The 9,717-nt window shown below is 37.3% G+C and overlaps 1 long non-coding RNA gene across 1 annotated transcript; it reads right to left on the minus strand.

Moving 5' to 3' along the window:
- Positions 1-602: 602 nt before the first annotated feature.
- On the minus strand, positions 603-9,625 carry LOC107729584 (uncharacterized). The gene is made up of 3 exons (XR_001638597.1): positions 9,547-9,625; positions 3,511-3,575; positions 603-823 (listed from the first exon to the last, which is right to left on the minus strand). It is a non-coding gene; the product is annotated as an uncharacterized LOC107729584 (long non-coding RNA).
- Positions 9,626-9,717: the final 92 nt, after the last annotated feature.

Genomic DNA, 9,717 nt, shown 5'->3' on the forward strand with positions numbered 1-9,717 from the left:
CCAATATAACAGGGTAGTGGCTGCTAAAAACTGGGATTTGCCACCGCAGCTAAAAATGTAATTTAGAAATATATAAAAATAAAAGATTTTCAATTTCAAACAGTAAAAATACTTTACAATAGAAGAGATCTAAAACAATAATAACAACTGATATCAGAGGCAAATGACAGCCACATGGATCCTACTGTTAAATAATGCTATTAAAGCTGATGTGTATAATTGTCTGTGCTGAAATACTGGTTAACATGTGGAGTCAGTGTGAGTAAGCCAGTGCTGTAGTTTGTCTTCTTGAAGAGTGTAAACACTGTGACTGTTTGAGCAGCCTGACATGTCAACTTCTGACTCAGTCAGTTGTGTGAGTTTGGGGCGGGACCAGTCGTTTGCCAGATGACAGATGGAGGTGCAAGTGTTTGGGAAACTTGTTTCTCATGCTTATTATTTCTGCAATTCCATTTAGCTCCACTAGTAGCACAGAAATTCAGCACAGATTCACCTTTAACTGAAGCCAACAACAATGCAAAGTCCGGGGTTTTGCGAAACAATGTCATATTTAATTATAATGATAATAAAAAAAGAAAAAAAAAAAAGAGATGTTTTTCACAGACGAACATTATAATTAACAACGAATCCAACAACAACAACCAAAACAAAATAAATACAATGACTTGGTACATAAATATGGCTTAAAAAAGTGGCACATCAGACGAGTGCAGCATGAAAACAGCGGTGAGTGAGGATAAGGATGGTCGTGTGTGTATCAGGAAGGGCTTGCCTTACAAGTCTGCATGAGGACATAAATGAATGGCCTGATATCATCCACTACCTATACAGCGAGAGAGAGAGACACAGGGATTGTGATTATGATGTGTTGAATGAAACATGGGTTTTAACTAGTGCATTAAACATTTTTTTAAAACAACATATCCAAGCCTCAAGCATATTTTTAAAGATCACACCACAGGACCATTACATTGTAGCAATGGGGAATTCATTTTTATGAAAGCCTGGACTTACTGTGTAGAAAACGTGCCGGTTAAATAATCATGGATGAAGTTAATCTAAATTAGGTTTTGGTTGTAACCGGTGACTTTTCATTGTTTTTTTTTTATATTTAGTGTACTATTGAGGACTGGTCAATAGCTTACCAGAAAATAGTTGGTTTATGAGATGTGGTTTGTGCTTGCAAACTGTACTTCCCAGTATTTTATATAATTATTATCATAACTACAAAAACTACTCGTCACAAAAACAGAATCATAAAACACATAAATAAAAACGCACATAATGCGCAACCTCTTCATTGCGTTGCATTAGCGCTAAAACAGCTCGCTGTCAGTATAGCCAAGTTTCCATCCAAGAAGTTTGTTTTTGCGGAAACCGATTCAGCGCATCAAAATATTTACTGATGCAGCAGATGGAAATGCTGACTATCATTAAAATTTCACAACACAATCTTTGGTCACACTTTAGCATGGGACCAATTCTCACTATTAACTAACTATTAATTATGACTTTTGTCTCAATAAACTCATAATTTGCTGCTTATTAATAGTTAGTAAGGTAGTTAAGTTTAGGTATCATGTAGAATTAAGGCATCTAAAATATGGTCATGCAGAATAATGCATTAATATGTGTTTTATAAGTACTAATAAACAGCCAAAATGCTAGTAGTTAATAGTGAGATTTTTTTTTACTGCATAAATTCTGTGTTAATTCCTAAAATGCCTGTATGTTGCTCCCATTAAAGCTGGTTTCTTATTTTAATTTTTGATACGCCTAAACATATACACCAATTAATTTTTCTTAAAGAATTACGTTATTACGCACACCATTACATTGGATGGAAACAGGCTGGAGACAGCAAATTTTATACTTAGCTTAATTTTGACACAGTTTCACTTATAACAGAACAGTGCACAAAGTGGATAGAAACTTGCCTATGTCAGAAAGTGAAAAAGAGAGAAATGTGAAATTATATTATAGTCCAGCATGTCTATAATATTCTGATCAAAATCACTTAAACACACGCATGCGTCATGATACTCTCGTGAACGCAGGTCGAAGACTGACACGGAAGAGAAGAAATTGTTGAATAAAGTCATTATTTTCGTTTTCTTTGCTGACAAAAAGTATTCTCGTAGCTTCATAAAATCACGGTTGAACCACTGATGTCACATGGACTATTTTTATCGATGTCCTTATTATTACCCTTCTGGACCTTGAACGTGGTAGTTGCCTTGCTGTCTATGGGAGGTTCAGAGAGCTCTCGGATTTCATCAAAAATATCTTAATTTGTGTTCCGAAGATGAACGAAGGCCTTATGGGTTTGGAACGACATGAGGGTGAGTAACTAATGACAGAATTTTCCTTTTTTGGGTGAACTACGCCTTTAAAATCCCTCTCGGGTTGTCAGATGAGACCCACCACTGTTTACACCTGCTACTAACATTATATGACTGTGAGTTTATCACTCTTAGTATAAAACAAGTAAGAAAGTGGGAAAAATTTCAACTGAATGTAGTCTCTCAGATTTCAGAGGCAATTTCAAACTTTTTTTTTGTAATGGTAACCAGTGAAGGGACTGCATTGGCTAACACTGGTACAGAGCATGAACTGTGTTTACACCTGTATATAGCAAAAAACGGATGTTAATACCAGGTGTGAACGTGGACAGACAGAAACCAGTCTGGAATGCTTGCTCTTTCTCAGGCTGCACCAGCAGACAATATTTAATCAGTAACCAGTTAACAATTAGAGTGAAAGAGGAAATGAGCATCAACCAGCGGCCACATCTGACACATGACAGTTTGTTTGGGGTGGGGGTTCACATGGTCTCTTTATCTGGTCTGGTGATGGTCTCAGGCTCAGTCAACACATCCACAGTCTGTTCACTGACCATCTAATAAAACTAGAAAGCACGGTAACACTTTAGTATAGGGACCAATGCTCACTATTAACTAGTTGCTTATCAGCATGCCTATTATTAACATATTGGGTGTTTATTAGTGCTTATAAAGCGCATATACTGCATGACCACATTCTACATCACTAATCCTACCCAATACCTAATCTTAACAACTACCTTACTAACTATTAATAAGCAGCAAATTAGGAGTTTATTGAGACATGGTTTGTTAACAGCGAGAATTGGACCTTAAAATAAAGTGTGACTGAAAGCACTTATGAACACCACAAGCTCCAATCAGACTGTTATGCAGCATTTTGGCATCAGGTTTCACAGGTTTACTTTGTATGATCTCTGAAACGGCCTGTAAAAACAAACTGCAGTTGGTCCTTTTGTCTATCAGTAATTACAGTGTTTCTATACTGCAAACTTGGACAAAGATAGCAGAGGGGTGTCTTGTGCGCTTGTCATATTTGTGGACAATCATTCTGACAGAGCACAAATGCCTGTGCATTTTAAAACATGAGTGCATATATAAATAGACAATGCACAGCTGACATGAAGCTGGATTAATTGTGTGTGTGAAAGCATGTCCAGGTCCTCACCTCCTGATGTGACTAGCATCTAGCTGCTCCTGTAAGACTGACGCTCTCTTCTGCAGGAAGCTGACCTGCAGAATAAACAGCAAAATCATCTACACGTGCAAGCATTCCCAGAGCATTATGGGCTAGTTCTCTGGTGAAGAGTATGAGCTCAACAGAAATTAATATATAAGCAGCCCACAGGATTCTGAATGGTAAACCCACAACTGTTAGGCCAAACTGTCAGACCAGATCAATGTACTCTACTTTTAAAGGGCTCATGCCATGAGAATCTGAATCGTCCTTGATCTTTGGAAATAAAAGACTTCAATGTGCTATTAAAACATACTGTAATGCTCAGAACTCCAAATGTCCTCCCAGCCTATAAAAGAGCATTTACTAAAAACGGCTCATTCAGAACTTTCACAACTTTTTGACCTCAATCAGATGAATACATTAACACATCAATGACACCCACTGGGAGTTCAGAAACTTTATCTGCCTACTATCAGTGAAAAAAAAATACATGATTCATGCAACCGCACAATTGCTTTTACCATGTGCTATTGTGTAACAATAGTGAGTAGCAAAAATGTATGTCAATACAGCAACCGTAGCTCCGCTGCGAGCAAATGTGATTCTTTATGAAAATAGTTGTTTTTGTGTAACTATTTGGTTACACTTTATTTCGATAGTCCACATTAGACATTCTATTAACTATAAGTAACTTTGTAACTACATGTCAACTACATGTCAACTAATTCTCATTAATTTGCAACTACATGTCTACTAACTCTCAGAGTAGACTGTTAGGGTAGGTTTAGGGTTAGTAGAATGTTGACAAAGAAAGTGTTAGAAGATATTAAGCAGACAGTCTACTAATACGCTACTAACTGCTAGTTGACATGTAGTTGCAAAGTTACTTACTGTTAATAGAATGTCTAAAGTGGACTATCGAAATAAAGTGTAACCAAATAGTTTCTCGTAAAAAGAAATACACTTGGTTGATTCTGGCTTTTTTAATTTTGCACGAGCCTGAAAAGAATGTACATTGTTCTGCGACGATTTTCCTGGAAACCAAGATACACAAAGCAAACCTCAGAGCAAATCTAATGTTACCATCCTTGCAAATGCATGCCTCTGACTCTGAAAAGAATGACTATGGTTAGATTCCTAAACGGCCACTGGCTTTGTTGAAATAATGCACTGCTATGTGCAATGCTCGAAATATTCAAGGACAGAGGAGGCCACGCTGGTCACCAATTACAACGCATAAACATATCAGATCACAGAGCTGTGGCTGCGATTCTGAAAGAATCTAGTCGGAGCTATTCAGAGGCGTGCGCCGGGGCTTTGAACTGGGATCTCGAAATGTTGTTTGAGGGGCCCCGGACCATGCCTGACAAAGAGGGGCTATTGTTTAGATTTGAAATGTTTAAAAAATGCTCTTCCCCAAGACTCGTGTAGAACAAGGCTGACTGTAACTAATAAGGCCCTGGCCGGAGCCCTTGAAGCCTGTATTAATGTGGTTGGCTGGTGTAATTGCACATAAGGAGATGAACTGGACCAGAGACTTCAAAGACCCGTGGCCAAATTAGATCCATGTCTATGGAGGAACTTGCAGGACTTGTTACCCCCTCCCCTTCCCAAGAAACCAAATAAACAAGAGCCACTTGAGTTCAAAGACGTGAGGTCTGACTGCTCGTCATTATTAGATGAGGGACAGGAAGCTGCGATGGCATACAAGACATCAAATGTGGAGGTACTGAAGTGAAGTGGACTGATCACAAACACAGAGGTGCAGGACTTCATACGAGGGGCTGAAAACCTAGCTTGTGTTCGAGTTTTGGTGTAAAATGCACTCCACACATCAACAACGTTTGACTTTTAAGAGCGGTTTGGAGACTATAAAACAAATGATACAGAAACCATCAAATACTTTATCATTTACAGTAGAACTAATGTGCTGGGTCTGTAATTTTGGTAACACTTTATTTTAAGGACCAATTCTCACTATTAACTAGCTGCTTATTAGCATGCCTATTACTAGCATATTAGCTGTTTATTAGTGCTTATAAAGCACATATTAATGCCTTATTCTGCATGATTATAGTTTAGATCCCTTAATCCAATCCCATACTAAACTTAACAACTACCTAACTAATAAGCAGCAAATAAGGAGTTGTTCAGGGAAAACTCTTAGTAAATATGTGTTCCCTATTCTAAAGTGTTACTGTAATTTTGATTTGTTAGTGCTCATAATATACAGAACACTGAAACTAGACCTTAATTTCAAAGCGGAAGCTCCAAACAATGGCAAATGCAATAAGATCTCACTGCTTCACAAATGCTTCACTGTTTTTTGCAACCCATTGGAAATATGTGACTCCTATATGTGGCTACATTTCTGCAAAACTTGAAATACATTGTTCCGGGTACATTTCACTGCACTTTTTTTAGGTGACATGCCCACAATAAGCGGTTTAAATGATATCCCAGTGTTATGAAAAAAAAACTGCTTGTGGATACATATTTGCAAAATGATATTGAGTTGCCTGTAGCATGTTTCACAGCTGTTTCAAAATTAAATCTTCTTTGACTGCCACCAATTAGCATGTTCAATTTTCTCCAAAACAGTTAAAGGTAACTGTGCCAACAGTTTATTATGTTGGTTAATGCATATGTCATGGCAGTCTGGAAATGAAATGTCCGGTAAGTGGCGATAAAGTGTATAGTGTATAGTTATAGTGTAAATAACTACACTAATCCCTACCCTAAACCTAACCGATAATCTTAACAAAGCAAACATGAGATAAAGAAGAATTTGCTGAAGCAACCATGCCATTTTAGCACACTTCTATGTGCTCTAAGCTTTTTTCTGGAGTGTTGTGACTCGTGTTTTACAGGACTCGTACCCCACATCGCAAATGCAGCACTATGCTTTATTACAGAAGACAACCATATATGTGACCTGGACCACAAAACCAGTCTTAAGTGTCAATTGTTCAAAATATAAATGAATAAATAAGCTTTCCATTGATGTATGGTTTGTTAGGATAGGACAATATTTGGCCGAGATACAACTATTTGAAAATCTGGAATCTGAGGGTGCAAAAAAATCTAAATATTGAGAAAATCGCCTTTAAAGCTGTCCAAATGAAGTTCTTAGCAATGCATATTACTAATCAAAAATTAAGTTTTAATATATTTACAGTAGGAAATTTACAAAATATCTTCATGGAACATGATCTTTACTTAATATCCTAATTATTTTTGGCATAAAAGAAAAATCTATAATTTTGACCAATACAATGTATTTTCGGCTATTGCTACAAATATACCCCAGCGACTTAAGACTGGTTTTGTGGTCCAGGATCACATATATAGAGCTGGATATTTGATGCAAATGTATTAGTTTACAAGTCACGCACTATGGTAAAAGTATGTAATCATGCGTGAAAAGGAAGAAAAGTTGGTACATAGGTACTTTTTTGCAGTTTTGCAGAAATGTAGCCAGAGTCACGTATTTCCAATGAGCCTGGGTTGGTTTTTTTCAGCGATTTATGTGTTTAGCGTGTGAGGTCTAGAGCAGCTGAGTCTTCAAGCTTTGTTTTGGATGTGGTTGGGGTGCTAGTTGTTCTCATAGCTGTTGGGAGTCGATTCCGCTACTGAAGAACGAAGACCAGAAGTACCATGATCTGGACAAGCTCATCATGTTAAGAAAAGAGAGGGTTATGTGGCCAGAATTAGTTAATTGTAGCCAGGCTGGGATAAGCTGTTTGAAGAAGCATTGATGTAAACCACTGGCTGTTGTGTTTTGTCAATTGCAGGCAATGAGGAGACTTTCAGTGACATGAGGTGTCTTTATGGTCCTGCTTCTTTACTTCTAAACTGCTTGTCCTGTGTATGGTCACAGGAATGCTGGAGCCTCTCTTAACGTCTCGGGCCGTAGACAGGAAAACACCATGGATGGATGGCCGGTCTATCACAGGGTTCTTCTTACATTGTACCTCTTAACTGCACTGTACTGTCTTTTACGAATAAAAAAAATTATGAACTTTTTACTGAAACACCAACATGAAAATTAAAGTTTTCATTTAGCTGAAAACCAAAAGCAAAAATAAAATTAATTTAATAATCAGTTATTTAATCAAATTTATTTAATAGTCAACGCTTAAATAAAAAATGAGCTGTACAATCATTTAAATTGCACTTGAGGTGGTTTTTATATAAACTTTTTAATGTTTCTGCTCAAATTTTTTGTTATATAAACATTTAAATGGTGGCTGTAACAAAAAACTTGTTTTAATGACAGATTTATTCAAACAAATGTTAAGTAAAAACATAATGAATATGTTAAACAGTGCACTGTACTGAAAAAAACAGGTGTAAAAATTTATTTTTTTAGAAATTGCGGTAACCCTTTAGTATAGGGACCAATTCTTACAATTAACTAGTTGCTTATCAGCATGTCTATTATTAACATATTGGCTGTTTATTAGTACTTATAAAGCACATATTCTGCATGACCATATTCTACATCACTAATCCTACCCAATACCTAAACTTAACAACTACCTTACTAACTATTAATAAGCAGCAAATTAAGAGTTAATTGAAGCAAAAGTTGTAGTTAATGGTTTGTTAATATCGAGAGTTGGACCTTAAAATAAAATGTGACCAAAATTGCTTGTAAATTTCACAAATGATTACAAAGAAACACCAAGTAACACTGAATTAAACATATTTTTATTGAATGTTTAGTGAAGTTTTGTTCACGCATTAACAGAAAACAGCATAGACTAAAAGATTTTGAGATGTAAGAATCCATATCGGTATCAGTTAAAATACTTCACATACTAATCAAACTGTCTGTGTTTATTTTGCGATAATGACTGACGTACTTATGCAATTCCCTGGCTGCCGAGTCATTTCCCCGGACTGCTTGCAGGAAGCAGGGTCACCAATCAAATCTGCCAGCGTCCAGTCAGTGGGTTCCCCTTGCAGTTGGATATTTTATCTCCCTTTTCACACGTTAATCATTTTTAAAAACATTTTCTGTTGATTTTCTTTAACAAAAATAAACCCCTTTCCGAATGCTGATGCACCACTCAATGCATTTATTTTCGCTTAGCCCATAGTTGCTTTGCATCAAAATAACGGCCACTTTAAGGTCAAATTCTCGCTATTAACAAACCATTAAAGGTGGGGTTAGCGATTTTTCAAAAACGCTTTAGAAAACTGATTCGGGCCGACTAGAATTTGTCGTGTCGCGCTGCGCCACATCCAGTGTAGACAGCATCACTGATTATAATGAGTTCTATAGTATTTTGTCGCGCCGCGCCACTCGCGTCCGGTGTAGACACGGTGTAACATTGGTTTTGCTTTGTTTCACAGAACTAGCCTGGTTTGCGAACGTATGTGTGGGGTGGAGCTATCAAAATAGGGGCGAGACCCTTTTGGGGTAGGGCCGTGTTTGTTTTGGTGATTTCAAATGTCAACATTGGCAACCAGAAATCGCTTACCCCACCTTTAACTACGACTTTTGCCTAGAAAAACTACTAATGTGCTGCTTATTAATAGTTAGTAAGGCAGTTGTTAAGTTTAGGTATTGGATAGGATTAGCGATGTAGAATATGGTCATGCAGAATACGTGCTTTATAAGTACTAATAAACAACCAATATGTTAAAAACAGGCATGCTAATAAGCAACTATACTAAAGTGTTACCAAAATAACAATAATCTATGAGTGCTGTGCAGACATAAGCAGTAGCTTGCTGAAGCAGTATCACGAACAAACCACTGGCAATGACCAATCAGCATCAAGGACTAGAACTATCCATTCTATAATGCACATAATCCTGTATATATAAGTGCTCCAGGTGTGTTTATGAATCTGTTGCGGTCGAGTCCATTTATATGAAATTACGCAATGTCCAGATGTGCCTGTGCTAGTGGTTTTTCTGACCTGCCTTACAAAAATAAATTAAAACACTAACATATGTTTGTTTATGTGTGTCCAGTGGGAGCTCTTGTGGCGTGCGTATTTGTTTGATCACCTGTGACTTCAGCGAGGTGATGGTGTCCTCCAGCTCCTGCTGCAGCTCTGCGGGAATCAGGCCTTTGATCTTCGACTCACTCTCCTGACGGACGTGTGTGATCTACATGAGGAGAGAGGGAAGAGTTTAAAAATGTTCCGCTTCTATCAGACTGTCAAACACCGTGGTCAC

Source organism: Sinocyclocheilus rhinocerous, unplaced genomic scaffold (assembly GCF_001515625.1).
Source record: "Sinocyclocheilus rhinocerous isolate Xijiao unplaced genomic scaffold, SAMN03320098_v1.1 scaffold2593, whole genome shotgun sequence".
Classification (NCBI taxonomy): domain Eukaryota; kingdom Metazoa; phylum Chordata; class Actinopteri; order Cypriniformes; family Cyprinidae; genus Sinocyclocheilus; species Sinocyclocheilus rhinocerous.